The 14456-nt window shown below is 41.8% G+C and overlaps 1 long non-coding RNA gene across 1 annotated transcript; it reads left to right on the top strand.

Annotated features, from left to right (window-relative positions):
* Nucleotides 1–2354: 2354 nt before the first annotated feature.
* LOC127657871 (uncharacterized) lies at nucleotides 2355–7271 on the top strand. The gene is made up of 4 exons (XR_007972331.1): nucleotides 2355–2417; nucleotides 2657–2716; nucleotides 6475–6634; nucleotides 7142–7271. It is a non-coding gene; the product is annotated as an uncharacterized LOC127657871 (long non-coding RNA).
* The last annotated feature ends 7185 nt before the right edge of the window (nucleotides 7272–14456 follow it).

The raw sequence follows: 14456 nt of genomic DNA, 5'->3' as shown, positions 1-14456 counted from the left end.
ATACATTTACTTGAGATTACTTTCAGAGAAATCATAGAAACAAATTCGTTTTATTTTTCTCTCCCAATTGGCCAAAAAATGTTTTCTTATTAACATCATTAACGCTGTAATCAAATGCTGTTTTTGTTTATTTAAAAGCTAATTGTTAATTCATTAAGTTGTAGTTAATATATATATTCTCTTAAAACAATTCTTACTCCAAACAAATAAATAATAATTATAATTGTCTTGTTTTGTCTTGGTCTAACTATCTGTCTATCGGTCTGTCTATCAGTCTGTCTGTCTGTCTAACTGTCTGTCTGTCTGTATAACTATCTGTCTGTCTGTCTGTATAACTATCTGTCTGTCTATCAGTCTGTCTATCTGTCTGTCTGTCTGTCTGTCTAACTGTCTGTCCGTCTGTCTGTATGTCTGTCTGTATAACTATCTGTCTATCTGTCTGTCTGTCTGTCTGTCTGTCTGTCTAACTATCTGTCTATCTGTCTGTCTGTCTGTCTAACCATCTGTCTGTCTGTCTGTCTGTCTGTCTATCTATCTATCTATCTGTCAGTCTGTCTGTCTATCAGTCTGTCTATCTATCTGTCTGTCTAACTATCTGTCTATCTGTCTGTCTGTCTGTCTGTCTGTCTAACTATCTGTCTATCTGTCTGTCTGTCTGTCTAACCATCTGTCTGTCTGTCTGTCTGTCTGTCTGTCTGTCTGTCTATCTATCTATCTATCTATCTATCTGTCTATCTGTCTGTCTGTCTGTCTGTCTGTCTGTCTGTCTGTCTGTCTGTAGAACTATCTGTCCGTCCTATCTATCCGCCCGCCTATCTGTCTGGCTAAGAGGGAACGTGATCGTGGTTCAGTGAAAACTACAGTGAACATCGGCAGGGCATTTGATTCCTGGAGGGACCTTCGTTCGGTTTTTGGGATCAAAACAGACCCTGAATTGGCGTTTCATTAACTTCTTATTGGACAGGTCAGCTTACATAACTGCAATCCATAAGGATTGATCTGTGCCATTTTAGCTAAACTACTACAACACATGAAATTAATGCTAGACAATGTTCAAGCTCGCTCGTGTCCCTATGGAGCGTGAGCACGAGCAACAGGAAGCTGCTGCAGTTCACATAACGGCCACAGGTGTCACTAATAACACACTTTTCTGAATCTTACATACTGCACCTTTAAATGTACCATGTTTTGTATGTCTTTGAATTTGATCACATCACTTACGTTACAGTGGTGGTGGCGTAGTGGGCTAAGGCACATAACTGGTAAGCAGAAGGTTGCTGGTTCAATCCCCACAGCCACCACCATTGTGTCCTTGAACAAGACACTTAACTCCAGGTTGCTCCGGCGGGATTGTCCCATTAATTAGTGCTCTGTAAGTCACTTTGGATAAAAGCGTCTGCCAAATGCATAAATATAAATATCTCTGCACCAGAACATTGTAGACACTTCCTGTTTGGCTTTTTTGACTCAGCGAAGTGCTAAAACATGCTAGCAACATGCTAACTCATACTAGCAACACCTAATGATGTGGTAATACATGCTAAAAACATGCTAGCATAATGATAACACATGATAGCCCTGATAGCAATAGACTCCGGGGCGGATCCGCCCTCAAGCCGCCAGGTCCGCTGTTCTCTCAGACTCAATTCGGCCATGCGCACAGAATATGCCCCGCCTACAGACAGCGCACTGTCAACTCGCGGACTCGCTACAGACGCTGGGCGGATTCGCTGACTGAACGCGCCTATTTTCAACCGTCACCATCACTGACTGAATCATTCTCCACAGTGGAAAAGATGCTGCCGTCAGTTCAGCGAGGACGGAACACGGTAAGAATAGTTAAAATATGCTTTATTTGTACAGTTAACGTTACTTAGCCTGTAATATTCATACCATTCAACATACTGATGTTTTTATTTCTGAAATGATTGTGGCAAAACAACTTAGCAAATTGTCATTGGCGTAGATTTGAGTAAAATGTATTTGGTAATTAATAACTCTGATTAAAAATATATTTGGATGGAATTATTTCTCTCTGGGAGGTGAGGTCACGTAAGTTAGCTCTCCGGATTTTTATCAAACCCTGAGCGCATATTTTCTCCACTTTCCAGTAAAATGTCAGGCGAGAAATTATCGTGTTAGGCCTACCGTTACTTTTTAAAACTGAATTTCTGTTATAACGTTAGTTTAAGTCCATTTGTGTTTACATTTTGACAGTTCCACCACCCCATGTAATGTTGTTTCAGAAAAATTAATTAATATTATATTAAATCATGATACTGTGTGTGTGTGTGTGTGTGTGTGTGTGTGTGTGTGTGTGTGTGTGTGTGTGTGTGTGTGTGTTCTGTTGCAGCTACAGTTCGTTCAAGTGCCACCAGTTTTTTTGGAGTTTCATCTTTTCCATTCATCTGAGTAAGGTAAGATTAAATAGTACTGTTTCAAACTTGATTTAGCCAACTGGTCCAGACTACAACATTTAGCCTAACACTCTTCTGCTAAACTAGTTTGAGTCTATTTTTGTTTACATCATGACAAATATATTCTCCACCACCTCCCCATGTAATGTTGTTTCAGATAATTATTTCATATCATATTAAGATACTGTGTGTGTGTGTGTGTGTGTGTGTGTGTGTGTGTGTTCTGTTGCAGCTTACAGTTCGTTCAAGTGCCACCAGTCTGGTTTTGGAGTTTCATCTTTTCCATTCATCTGAGTAAAGTAAGATTAAATACTGTTTCAAACCGTTTTCAAATTTAGCCAGCTATTTTGTCAAATACTGACACTGGTCCACACTACAGCATTTAACACTTTTCTACTAGTTTGAGTCTATTTTTTTTTTTACATCATGACAAATAAATTCTCCACCAAAGTGGAGTACCAAACTGAGTTTCCTTGCGCTTGAATATTTAAATTGTCAAGGCTTAAAAATTCGCAAATTATCAACTTCCTTGAAGATGCAGCACTGGCCCGATCGGGCAAATGACAGTTCCGGCAACTGGCCCAAGTAGTGTTGTCACGGTTCCAAAATTTCAGTATTCGGTACCAATACCAGTGAGAATCCACGGTTCTCGGTACCAAAGCTTAATTTAGAATAAACTTACATATATTATTAAAGTGTATATCACGGTTAGAAAGATGGAAACTGTAGTATTAAAAACACTTTACAATAAGATTCTATTTGTTAGATCACAGATAAAATGACCTAACAATAAACAATAGTTATATACTGTAGCAATTATTCTCCTTGGGGTTAATTAAAAAATGTTAGGGCTGTAACGATACACCAAACCCACGATTCGGTTCGTATCACGATTTTTGAGCCACGATTCGGTTCGTATCGCGATTCGATCACGGGGGCGGGGCTTGGGGGTGAAAAAAGAGAGATTTTGAGAGAAAAAAAATATACCGGTATTTTTATTAAATAACATTTGAAAAACCTGTATAAACTGAACACCAAAGAACAATATTAACTATGCAAATTATTAAACTAAACTAGGCAGTGTAGGCTGCTGCTTTTGGGTTGTTTTCTGTGCTCCAACTAAATTGATTTCGGGATGGTGCCGTAGGATATGCATCTGCATGTTGGATGTGTTACCGGTTCACATTTGAGGAAGCTTCTTAAAACACTTAGCCTACGGCAAATTGTGTGGGTCTTGTAGACTACACGATTGCCATCCTTATTCTCCACCGCTAGCCGAAATGTTGCCATACTGCTGACTTAAATGTATTGGGAGGGTCCGCAATCTCTGGGTTGTTTTCCATGTTTCCTCACGTTATATAACTAGCTCGCGTCACATGGAAAGGTATAGTCACATAATACGTAGGCTACTAGGCTAACATGTAAAAAGACGCTTACAAGTAAACCTTTTTTAATAGTTGGTTGGGATAAGTCACTGAGTATTTAATTATAGAATATCAAATAGGTTGTGCGATTATTGTCTAAAATAAATCTCCATGTTTTCGGTGCTAATGCGGTGATGATAAGGGGCGCTGCCAATAAAGCACCAAAAAGCTGTCATAAAGAACCGGCAAAAGTAATGATTATGAATATGTGAAATATAGCAAGGAGACATTTAAATTGTTTATTAATAAACAAGTGTTTTCTGTCAGTGTCTATTGCAAGATGAAGTTGACGATACTGTCTCGCGATCTTCAGTGAACGCGCCAGAGAGAAATGCACTTTTCATTACATAACGGATTACATAAGCAGAAAGCAGTCTGTATCTTTCGTTTTGAATTGTTCATTTTAAAAGTAAACATTTCGATATAAATATATTTCTCTGGTCTGTGAGGCAAGTAGCCTACCTTATACGATGAGTTTAGGTTCTCCAGTTCAGGCGCCGGCGACTCCGTGATTATCTATCGATATTTACTTCTTATTTATTAAATCCAGGCAATTGGTTGATGAAACACTGATTAAAATTGAGATACAATTAATGCAAAATGAAATTCACTTTAAAGAAAGGCTTTGTGCTTTCTGTTTGATGTCTCTGTGAAAGTTTTAGTGCCGCTTCCAGAGAACTGTCACGTCCTTACATTGTTATTTCCTCATAAATGCGAACACGAAAAATAAAATATAATAAATATTTTATGTTCTGGGGAGAGCCAACCCTTCTTCATCTGGTGGGTAGTATTAGGCCTACTTTTGGTTTGTACAGTGTAATTCACAGAATTATAAAAATATATATTTTGCCACCTAAAAGCTAAAGATGTTTTGTGTCACGTCCGTAACGCATGTGTATTTCCCTCATATTAAATATAAAATACATGTGTAGACTTATATTTTTCTAATGTCTGGACATTTAGTGGACTTTATTAAGGGAGTAGGCTATGGATATATAAACAGAAGTTTCAATATATTGGTATAAATGCATTTTCTGAGAATTTATATTTTAAGTTTTGACTGCAAATGTCACGTCCATAACGCTAAAATTGCCCAATTTAAAATACTAGTATTAAAATACTAATACTAACTCAACTAGTTTTGTGGTGTAGGTCTATGTATTTTATAATGTTAACTTCAAATAATACTAATAGTAATTTAAAGACGCGGTAGCATTGGATCTGGACGGGAAGGATAACTCTGGGAGTTGGAAGGGGTGTGTGTCGCGATTCTCACATCGCGATACCGGTTCGTGGACCTGAGTATCGCGATTTCGATTTTATATTGCGTATCGTTACAGCCCTAAAAAATTTACTAATACATTTTTTAAATCAAACGTTTAATCTGTTAACATTATTTAATGCACAATGAATGAAGTGAACAAACATGAACAATCAAGTGTTTGTATTAAATAACATTCACTAACATTAATTAATGTTGTAAAAATATATTGTTCACTGTTGATGTTAGATAACACATTAAGTAATGTTAATGAATGCTATCTTATTGTAGTGTTACCAAACTATACAGGAGATAAAACGTGTTTAATTTGACTTAACTGTACTGTTATTTAATCCAAAACTGGCAAAAATGTCACTCTTGCCTGATGTCTTCAAATCTTGAGAACCCTGCAGCTGATTTCTAATCCAAGGGCTAGAAATCAATTAATTATTTGCTGATACTTCCTCGTCATCAAGGAGGGCGCAGTTCGCACCGCTTTCTCCTTCTTTCCACAAGCGCTTGCTCTCCCGTGTCTCCGCTATGCAACCATGAACAGCGGCGCGCCTGAAAAGAAGAACTCGCTGCGCCACGTCACTTCTATTATGAGTGCGCTTGCCGCATCTATATAAATAACGAATTTGCACGTGCAAAAAACGCGCTATGTGAACGGCCCCTTATGGCAACGTGACATAGGCCTAATTCAAAATATTTCCATATGTGGCTCTTTCCTCCTTTCTTGTCAACAAGTGAATTCAGAGCCGCCGCATTAGCAGCGCCGCCGGTCGCCATGTCTCAGTGTTTTTATGAAGAGGACGCAACTGTGTGTGCACCTTTCAACTGCGCATCAAGAACCGAATTAACCCGGTACTTCGGTACCACCGGTACTTAAGAAAAGCTGGTACCGTAACGGTTTAATTTTTTTAGTACCAACTTGTTACCGAAGTACCAAGTTTTTTGACAACACTAGGCCCAAGTGTCTTTCACACTGACCCCGGGCCATCGGGCAGTCCTTATTGTCAAGCCCTGCTGTATAATTATTTTTGAAAACACTCTACAAATTTTGGTTCTTTTCTACAACTCACTGGTTGCATTGTGTATTTTGTGTTTCTGTAACATTTCTTTTAGATAAAATGAATAGAAAAACTGTTCCATAGATGCAACACGCATTTGAAAAAGCAAGGCGCTAGAGAGCACAATTCGTTTGAATGCAAAATACAATTTCACCGCTAGATGGGAGAAATTCCTACCTTTAACATTTTAAGCAAAATATCTTTTATCAGCCATTTTATAACTGTTTTTAATGGTCTTCCAGCCAATCAGAAAGTCATATTGTTATGCCTATAATAAATAACACATTTTTGTTACATTTTAGATTTCCTCCCTGGCAACTATTGGGGGCCATGATACCAAACGTGTCACATGGAACATCCTTTCCCATATGTTCCATGACGATGTTGGGAGGAGGATCAATTGGAAGGGCATGAATGGGAAAAAATCATTCAATCAGATGAAGTCTAAAAAGTTACTCCTGTGTAAGTAAATGTATTAAATATTGTCTGGCTAAAAAATACAAGCTAAAAAAAACATTGTTTTTTTAACAGTTTTAAACTGAAACAGTAACACTTTTTTGGTTTAAAATTTACAACATTAATGTAAGGAGCAAGTATATCATGAATCCATCTTCCAAAGTGTGATTTGTCTTATCCTGAATCACTACAATACACCTATAATAAGTGTTTATATTCTGACTATTTTAGACAGCGAGGGATGCCAACCGCTACGGAGTATCCCATTACCTGCCGTGACTTGGCATAGAAATAAACCAAGAGAAGTAGCTCTGGCTACAATGTTCTACCGCAAGACGCATACGTTTCTGTTTATTAACCGCTAGAGCGCCAACAGTTACAGTGTACCTATAAATGTCAGATTGTACACTTTTGTTTTAAAGGCAGTGGTTATGTCTATCCTTTAAAAAAAAAAACTTGGTAGTTTCAATGTGATTTCATGTCATTTAATGAAAATGTGCTTGTGTATTACAGGTGCTGTGAGAAAGAGCCATGTCTCCTGTGCCGCCACCGATGACGAGATTACGAAGAATGTAATATGTTGGTTCAACCTGGCAGCAGATAGGGGAAGCTCAAGGAGCCGTCCCAATGTCAGCATCCTGACCCAACAGTAGTGACTTAAATTTTTTTTTAATGTTTTTTCATTTAGTAAAATGTTTTTCATTCAATAAAACTATGTTCTTGGAACAATTTATGGTTGAATTTCATTTTTCTGTAATGTCTATTCAATGTAGCCTATACATGAATAAAACTATTAAAATAGTAAATACATTTATAGACTTTAATAACCTATTTTTTATAGTTTTATTGTTACTGGCTAAAAATTATGATTTTCAAATTTTTAATGATTTCATGTTTTATTAATATTAATAAAGGCATACACATTAATAACTATTCAAGCTTTTATAGAGCAATCTAGTCTATCTAAAAAACATTTCTGTAGTTTTGGCCAGATTACTAGTTTTGAATGAGTGATCTGAAAGGTTTTCAGACTGAAATGAACGGGTCCAGATCGGATCCGCGGCGGGTGAGCTGCTTTATCAGCGGATACGGGTAGGGTCTGCCGCGGATCTAGTCTGGATCCGCAATCCTTATCTGTTCCGGATTCGTTGCGCTGTGCAAGTGGACTCCGTTCCGGATCCGTTTTGCGGATCCGTTCCGGAGCTTGTGACCCCTCCGTGGCAGATCCGTTCCGGAGTCAGTTTGCTATCTGGGAGCAATGCCTAGCGAAGTGCTAAAACATGCTAAAAACATGATAGCATCATGCTAACACATGTTAGCAACACATAGAGAAGTGCTAAATCATGTTAACAACATGCTAACTCATACTAGCAACACCTAAAAAAGTGCTAAAACATGTTAGCATCATGCTAAAACATGATAGCAACACCTAATGATGTGCTAATACATGATAAAAACATGCCAGCATTATGCTAACACATGATAGCAATGCCTAGCGAAGTGCTAAAGCATGCTAAAAGCATGCTAGCATCATGTTAACACATGATAGCAATGCCACCATTGTGTCCTTGAGCAAGACACTTAACTCCAGGTTGCTCCTGCGGGATTGTCCCATTAATTGTGCTCTGTAAGCCGCTTTGGATAAAAGCGTTTGCCAAATGCATAAATGTAATGAAATGTAATGCATAATTGTACATCAGCAAGTATCAGGTAATTGTTTTTCCATTTAAATCGTGTGTTGTTTTGCAGTTCCTAATAAAATAACCGGGCAACTGGCACGTAATCCTTTACTTTTTGTTTACTCCCTTAAGCCAAAATTTGACTCACATTTGGCACATTAATAATGACCCAAATGTTACTTTAAATGTTATTGTGCTAAAGGGACTCGTTGCATTGAGTGACTGAAACATTCGGTGTAGGTACACATTTGATTTTTGGAATACGGGAATAATGTGTCATGTGTACGTCTGAAATGGGACACCCATGAAACTCAAATCTGCCTGTCAAACTCCATCCGGATGCATTTGGCAGCGAATTCACAGTTTATGACAAACACATGGCAGGCATTGAAGAATAAGATCTGTCTTATACTATATTCTCCTCGGCGTACTGTAGATTCCCCCAGTCCAAACTTTCCAGCGTTCACAAGAGTTAGTTTGGCTGCGAAGAAAACCATAGATAGGGGGAATAAATGGAGCCAGTTTTGTTTACGTGAAGTCAACTTCTATTTTTGTACAAATCTCAAAACTCTCGACTCAAGAAATTGTGAGTGTTTCAGCGTTGGGCTTTTGAGTCCTTTTTTATTTCCTGCCAGAGTGAAATTAGAGCATGCAAATGAGCAGAAAATGCAGAACATGATTTCACAATTTTCCACTTGCAAGCAGAACACACTCAGTCGAACCTGAGGCTAGTCTGAAATATCACACTTGCATTCTCATCGTATTTCTGTCGTTTCTATTGACCAAATTTGACGCTGCTCACTGCTAATCTTTCCCTCCGTCGCAGCAGTCAAATCTCATTTCAGACACACTTTTCAAACTTGCCACATTGTGAATGGTAACGTGATGTAAGGCCATGTGTGGCAGGGCGGAGGGCGTGGCCAGGTCGTGACGCTACACACTCGGCCCCTAATCAGGCTAATCCAGCCTCAGAGAGGGATAAAGGCCGACTGGAGACGACAGTGGGACAGTGGGCAGCTGTCCGACACCTATGTTCTCGCCGCCTCCTTTCCTTTAATCCCTTTACACTGGTGACGAAATCCGGGAAGGAGGAGGGATGCGCCGTAGTAGAGTCCTCGCCACTACCATCCACCCCAACGGAGCAGCCGCGGCCATCTGCCTGAGAGCGGAGGAGCCCTGCCGCCTGAGAGCGGACGAACTGCCGCTGATCATGAAGGGAGAAGGGGCTCCTAACCGACCGCCTGGAATGGTCAGGGCCACTGCCAGGGGCGGAGGAGATCTGCCGGCAGACGATGCGTTAGGCACGCCCCTCCCCAAGGAAAACGTTGGGGGGATGTATGTCATGCCGACAGCTCCCCGACCTGAGAGAACGAGGGAGGAATGTGACAGGGCGGAGGGCGGGGCCAGGTCGTGATGCTACACACCCGGCCCCTAATCAGGCTAATCCAGCCTCAGAGAGGGATAAAGGCCGACTGGAGACGACAGTGGGACAGTGGGCAGCTGTCCGACACCTATGTTCTCGCCGCATCCTTTCCTTTAATCCCTTTACACTGATGCCAAAATCCGAGAAGGAGGAGGGATGCGCCGTAGTAGAGTCCTCGCCACTACCATCCACCCCAACGGAGCAGCCGCGGCCATCCGCCGGAGAATGGAGGAGCCCTGCCGCCTGAGAGCGGAGGAACTGCCGCTGACCACGAAGGGAGAAGGGGCTCCTAACCGACCACCTGGAATGGTCAGGGCCGCTGCCAGGGGAGGAGGAGACCCCTACCAGCTGCTGCAATGCGGGAAAGGGCTCCTGGCCGACCGCCTGGAGCGGGAGAACAGCTGCCAGGGGCGGGGGAGATCCCTTCTGTTTCCCGAGAACGCGCGTGGCATTCCGTCCGCCAGGGGCCAGAAGACTGCCTCCGACCAGGCGCGGCTGTCGTCCGTTGGAGGAGTGGCCAAGGACCAAGCTGAGGGATGTCGGAGAACCGGCGAGTAAGTGTTCTCCCACTGCTACTCCGTGTTGGCCTTTCCCCCTCTTTTTTAAAAAGACGTTTTTTAATTTGGCAAGATCGACCTTACAGCCTGTAGGTGCCAAATTTTTTTTGTTTCCCTCCCTCGTCCATGTAGACTGCCAGCAGACGAGGCATTAGGCACACCCCTCCCCAGGGAAAGAGTGTGGCAGGGCGGAGGGCGTGGCCAGGTCGTGATGCTACACACTCGGCCCCTATTCAAGCTAATCAAGCCTCAGAGAGGGATGAAGGCCGACCGGAGACGGCAGTGCGACAGAGAGAGAGAGAGTTACGGACAGCTGTTCGACACGTGTGTGTTTGTCTTTTGGTTTAGATCTTCATTACAATATTATTTATATTGTTCAGCCAGTTCTCGCCGCCTCCTTTCCATTAACCCTTTACACCATGACAAGTCTATAATGGTATAAATAAGGGTCAAAGCTATTGCGTGACTTGTTGAGTGCGTTACCATGGAGACGTAGCGCATGTGGAGGCTCCTCACTATACTCCGCGGCATCCATGCACAACTCACCACACGCCCCACCGAGAGCGAGAACCACATTATAGCGACCACGAGGAGCTTACCCCATGCGACACTACCCTCCCTAGCAACCGGGCCAATTTTGTTGCTAAGGAGACCTGACTGGAGTCACTCAGCACGCCCTGTCAGTTCAGATCCATTGTGTGATGTAACTCCATCAGGATGGCGTTGGACGCTCCGTGCATCTTCACTGGGTGTTGACGAGGTGATTTGTCCTGAATAAATAATGAGCAGATCTCTTTACAGACGGACACAAAAGCTTGCAGACATTCCCAGGGTGTTGAATGATCCGCCCGAAGGCCTTCAGCATTCACAGGTACGACATCGAGACGTCCAAACAAGGCCAAAGTCTCACGAGAGCTTCACATTGAGTGAATCAAAACACTTTTTGCATAATTTGACAAAATTGTAGCATGATGCATATGTCATTTGCACCCCTATTTAAATACTACTGTGATGTATAGGGTATTAATGCAAAGTCCCACTGACACACCAGCCCCTAATCCTAATCCTAAACATCCCTTTCAAAAATTATGATTTTACATTTGTTGACAAATAAGATGTTTCGTTCTCATCATTTGTACATTTGTTATCACACAATTATATTCAGAGTTGGTGAATCATTAAGAAGATGAGATAGTCGTGTGTATCGCTGGAAAGATCTGTTAGTAAAACACAACGAGTAAATGTGGGTCAAACTGAAGTCAGTTTTAGTGTGTGAAATTCCCACAGACACACATAAATATAATAAACAGGAGGTGTCACGTTTTTCCTTATTACTTCCTGAAACATCAGTGTAACATAGAGAATGACGTCTCGTAACTTACAGCAGATGATCCTGATTCAAACGAGCCCAAACACGACAATAATATGATGATCATGAAATATTCCTCAAAGAGTGAACATGGAGCGATGATGCACAAACGAATGCTCAACACACATCGTGTGTGTGAGTGTGTGTGTGTGAGCGTGTTTGTTTACGTGTGTGTTTGTGTGAGCGTGGGTTTGTTTACGTGTGTGTGTGTGTGTGTGTGTGTGTGAGCGTGTTTGTTTACGTGTGTTTTTGTGTGAGCGTGTGTTTGTTTACATGTGAGTGTGTGTGTGTGTGTGTGTGTGTGTGTGTGAGCGTGTTTGTTTACGTGTGTGTTTGTGTGAGCGTATGTTTGTTTACATGTGTGTGTGTGTGTGTTTGTTTACGTGTGTGTGTGTGTTTGTTTACGTGTGTGTGTGTGTGTGTGTGTTTGTTTACATGTGTGTGTGTGTTTGTTTACGTGTGTGTGTGTGTGAGCATGTTTGTTTACGTGTGTGTGTGTGTTTTTGTGAGCGTATGTTTGTTTACATGTGTGTGTGTGAGTGTGTGTTTGTGTGAATTTGTTTACACGAGTGTGTGTGTTTGTGTGAGCGTGTGTTTGTTTACATGTGTGTGTGTGTGTGAGTGTGTGTTTGTTTACGTGTGTGTGTGTGTGTGTGTGTGTTTGTTTACGTGTGTGTGTGTGTGTGTGTGTGGAAATGCGAGTTTTTGTGTGTGTGTGTGTGTCTATGTGTGTTTGGGTGCGTGCGTGCGACTGTGTGTGTGCGCGACTGTGTGTGTTTGCGTGCGAGTGAGTGTGTGTGTGTGCGAGTTTGTGTGTTTGTGTGAGCGTGTGTTTGTTTACATGTGTGTGTGTGAGTGTGTGTTTGTTTACGTGTGTGTGTGTGTGTGTGGACATGCGAGTTTTTGTGTGTGTGTGTGTGTCTATGTGTGTTTGGGTGCGTGCGTGCGACTGTGTGTGTGCGCGAGTGTGTGTGTTTGCGTGCGAGTGAGTGTGTGTGTGCGTGTGTGTGCGAGTTTGTGTGTGTTTGCGTGCGAGTGTGTGTGTGTGAGAGTGTGTGTGTGTGTGTGAGAGTGTGTGTGTGTCTGTGTGCTCATCTAAAGGATTGTGATGCTCCAGAACACTTAATATTTCAGTATTTTGTCGTCATATAAATTCATTTCCAATGGCCGGTCATTTTTGAAAGAACACATTTTGTGTTTTCAGATACCACATGTGAACAAAGTCGAGGAATTTTATTCCAATTGGATAAAAAAAAAAATTGTCCGTGTCAAAATGACCGGAACACAACATAAGGGTTAAAGTTTACGGATTGGCCTCATTGACTTCCATTATAAGCGACTCACTGTTATCCAGATTTGTGCTTTTTTTTTTTTTTTTTTAAAGAAAGGGAGGGATGAGACCAGGCCCGGATTACCCAATGGGCATTATGGGCACGGGCCCAGGGGCCCATGCGCACTTGGGGCCCAAGCGAGGGGAAGATTTATTTTTTATTTTTTTTCATTTCCGAAAACGGAGCGTATATTTGCACTACGTGCCTGCCCGGTGCCTGTCTTTTTAGCAAAAAGACGCTCGACACAAAATAACTACTGTAGCGTAAGGCGTGAGGTGCATGATGGCTTTTGACGCGTTCGGCCAGAGTTCGAATCCGCCTTTTGCCGAACTCGCTCTTCTCCCTTTTCCCAACACATGCAGGTACTTACTGCTGGTGGTGACACGTACACGTGCATTTGAGCAACACTGGCAACAAAACTAGCACTAGTGTAATTGCTAAATAAGTTAATTGCCATTATGCAACGTTTTAGAAAAGTATGAATTAGCAGAATATCCAGTGTTATGAAAACCGTAGGTCAACATAACTACAATGCATTCTTTAATTCCCTGTCTTATTCTGCCCTCTGGCATATCGAAATTAATACAAACCTTAACATAAAGAGACGGACAGTGTTATTAACAGACAGTAAAAAATCATACTAATAATACTATGTAAAAAAAATCTGATGAGCCCAGAATATAAACTCAACGTGTTTAATTACACGTTATAAGCATTGCCGAATACACTCAAATGAGATCGACTCAGAAAAGACGTCAATAAATGCACGCGTCACCTGCTACATCCTCTCTGTTGCATGCGCAAATTATGATCACTAATACAAAATACAACATTTTATTCACAAAATGTCTCTATTTGTAGAAATTGCTGCACATTCGTTGAATTCTGAATTTTGCACACATAAGTTGAAAGCAATTTGTTTGTGGATAGTAGGCACAAGAACAACACAAACACAAAAGCGCCTCAGTGCACTGTCACTGATGGCCATTGAATCTCAGCTGGTCATGGACTTGGATTTTGATGACATTGTAACTGAGTTTGCTAACAGGAAAGCCAGGAAGAAGTCTTTTTAAGGGCAGCCGGAAAGAGGAGAGGAGGAGAGACAGACAGACAGACAAAAAAGTGAGGAGAGGAGGAGAAAGACAGACAGACAGACAGACCCTGAGGAGAGGAGGAGAGGATGAGACAGACAGCCCCTGAGGAGAGGAGGAGAAAGACAGACAGACAGACAGCCCCTGAGGAGAGGAGGAGAAAGACAGACAGACAGACAGACAGACAGACCCTGAGGAGAGGAGGAGAGGATGAGACAGACAGCCCCTGAGGAGAGGAGGAGAAAGACAGACAGACAGACAGACAGACAGACAGACCCTGAGGAGAGGAGGAGAGGATGAGACAGACAGCCCCTGAGGAGAGGAGGAGAAAGACAGACAGACAGACAGACAGACAGACCCTGAGGAGAGGAGGAGAGG

Source organism: Xyrauchen texanus, chromosome 17 (assembly GCF_025860055.1).
Source record: "Xyrauchen texanus isolate HMW12.3.18 chromosome 17, RBS_HiC_50CHRs, whole genome shotgun sequence".
Taxonomy (NCBI): Eukaryota; Metazoa; Chordata; class Actinopteri; order Cypriniformes; family Catostomidae; genus Xyrauchen; species Xyrauchen texanus.
The sequence above is the reverse complement of the archived record's forward strand: the minus strand, read 5'-3'. Positions and strand labels throughout refer to the sequence as shown.